Raw genomic sequence first — 2,915 nt, 5'->3', positions numbered from 1 at the left:
CTGCCAACGTACCAGGGCCTGTGGAGTCTCCCAGAGCCTCTGTCACATGCCCTGCACCTCTCACTATTTGCAACAATGGCCCAACAGTGCCTGACAGTGGCTTGGGTTTTGTGACACTGCAGAACCCCCTGTGTCACCAAAACATGAGTTTCAGCAGGACAAAGTGACCATCAGATTGTTCCTTTAGTTAGTACTATGAAGATAAAAAAAATCCCACATTCTGCTAAGTCAACACAAACAAATGTTGGTTTGCACAATAAATTTGCATTTCAGTCATAGTTCAGCAAATTGACAAGAGACAATTGGTTCAATCTGCCCTTGTTTACCTTTTCTAAATAGGCCTTCCCACAAAATCAAGAACTGGCTGCCTTTCTGTGCAAAGTTATAGCTACTTGTCTGCCCAAACTGACAAGGAATAAAATTGCTTCTATTAAAAAAAATATAGGAAAAGGTTGCCAGCATGTTGTGCTGTTCCAGAGCCTGGGTAGACTGAGGAGGCTGTGCACAGGGCAACCAAAAATGGTTGGCAACCTCCAGTCTCTAAAGACTATGGTATAAGCCTACAGCACCCGGTATTCCCAGGCAGTCTCCCATCCAAGTACTAACCAGGCCTGATCCTGCTTAGCTTCTGAGATCAGAAGAGATCAGGCATGTGCAGGGTAACAGTTGCTAACCAAAAATGGAAATAGGTGAATGGGGGACCCCATGGCTTGGCTTCCTCCACTGTCCAGCCACCATGAGGAGGGGGGCAGATGCACATATGCATGCTTAACACTTGTACAAGTTTATTGTTGGGAGGACGGCGGGGGAGAAAGGTGGCATTTTGTGTCAGTGGCTCAGATGGCATGGGAGCACCAGCAAAACCTGCATGTGATTCATATCCCAGTCTTTGTTATGCCATGATTACAGTTTTGTGCCTTTGCAATTCAGTGAGAGTGGAGGGTGGGACTGGGACAGCTCATACAACTTCCAGCATTAGGACACAAACCAGTGAAGTTTGACTCAGACCAACGTTGCAAAATCATTGGTCCTTTTCACAGGGTTTACTGCAGAGGCCAAGAGCAACCCCTTTGTGCTATTTCATGACATGAAATGTAGCACACACTGATGCTTGCAGCAGCTTATTTTGGGTGGTCTCAGTGTCAGTACAAGTCTGTGTTTGGTTGATTGGAGAAGGAACACAAAAGCTATGGAGGGCATGGTATACGTTAGTCAGAGGAAAATGCAGAGACAGACAAAAGCAAAAGGCAGTGGCACCGGGAGAAGGGATTGTTCTTTGTGGTTTTCTTTTCAAAAGTCTAGTGCAAGGTTCCCCTTATGGGAAAAAGATCCTAACTAAGGAAGGAAGGGAAGCAGACAGTCTTTTTGTGACACAGCCATGACTTGGGATACATTCAGCAGATGAGAAATTTTGTGGAGGAGGAGTTGTAGGTTGATATATAGGTCAGCAGAACCAAAGCACCAAACAGAGCTTTTGAAGGAGGGCAAGACTGCTCAACTTGTGACCAACCAAACCAAGTATTGTAATGTATTGTAACCTGCCAGATTTTGGAGAAACTTTACAGCACGTTTGCAACACACAGTGCCAGTGCTGGAGCTCAGCGCTGGTGCTCGACCCTCATAGGATTTAGTCCTAAGTGTGAGGGAAGTGAACACACTGTCTCTTCTCTGAAAAGGAAGGCAGTGAATCTTTGTTTAAAGCACCTCACCACGATGAAGAATATTTTCATCCTTGCTTTTATAGCTCACGGAAAGCTGCACACATGAGCAGGTCAATTGGGTCCCTGGTACTTTCCCCTGCATATCTGATCAGCTGTGTCTGGCATGGCAGGTCACAAGGTGATCAGGCCTTACATTAAAAATAAGGGAAGAGTGGTCTCTGTGTTCCACAGGGTTGCAACATAAGAAAAGTTCTGCTGGATCAGACTAAAGGTTCATTAAGCCAAGAATTCTGTGTCCCACAGTGGTCAGCCTCTGAGAAGCCCACAACCAGGACATGAGGATGATTGTTCTCCTCTGCTGTTGCCCTCTCCTAGCAACTGGTACGCAGAAGGAAATGGCCTTGGAACACAGAGGTTTCACTGTCTGATTCCTTTAAAGAGCATCTAAGGTAGCAGTAGTAACCATGGTGTCACTGCTGTCTGTGCCAGTGCGTTCTAGCAGTAAATGCCTTAGTTCAATTATGCATTGTACTTTCCCCTTTACATTTTGACTTCTCTGCCAAGCCTGATCAGATTACCCTGCATTCTCTAAGTGTTTTTATCTACTTTGTCTACACCATATTATTTTTTTTCAGATCCATACTGCAATCGTTTTGGCTCCAAGTATCCACCTTACTGGCTTCCTACAATTGGTCATCTTACCTACCAAAGTAAGGAGCCATAGTGACAGAGTTTCTAATGTCTGTCAGTATGCCCCCATGCCAATCTGCTGCCTGAGGCAATGGCTTCAATTGGCCTCATGGGTGAGCCAGACCTGTTTCAGGCCTTGCCACTTGGATAAGCTCCCCTTCAATGGACTATGGCGGGGGGGGGGGGCGGCTTCATGAACCTGGAGCAGGCCCTCCCATTGTTTGATCACTTCTCACCTATTAACCTACAGTTAAAGAAAAGTCTGCAAAGCAAAGCTAACAGTAGAAGCCCACATAGAAATGAGATCCTGATATCTGTATTGCACTTGACATACACCTCATGCTTCTTTCCTTTTTTAACACTGGAGACATTTGCTGCCCTCATCATTGCAAGGTAGTCGGTCACACACCTCATAAAGAACCAGACAAGGCAGTGCCTGGATCCCCAGATCCTCAGGACTGCAGAAGGCATGCAGAGAATCCTGCTTAATTTTGAGATAATGCACTGAACTGTGTTTCTGGAAATTGGAAAGATTTTGTTTTGACTTGCAAAACGAACAGATTT

At 45.5% G+C, this 2,915-nt stretch overlaps 1 pseudogene; it reads right to left on the bottom strand.

The window, feature by feature from the left end:
- Positions 1-557: 557 nt before the first annotated feature.
- Positions 558-674, bottom strand: LOC136650088 (5S ribosomal RNA; annotated as a pseudogene).
- Positions 675-2,915: the final 2,241 nt, after the last annotated feature.

The sequence above is a fragment of the Tiliqua scincoides genome, chromosome 4, assembly GCF_035046505.1.
Source record: "Tiliqua scincoides isolate rTilSci1 chromosome 4, rTilSci1.hap2, whole genome shotgun sequence".
Classification (NCBI taxonomy): Eukaryota; Metazoa; Chordata; class Lepidosauria; order Squamata; family Scincidae; genus Tiliqua; species Tiliqua scincoides.
Note: the sequence above shows the minus strand (reverse complement) of the source record. Positions and strands in the feature narration are given on the sequence as shown.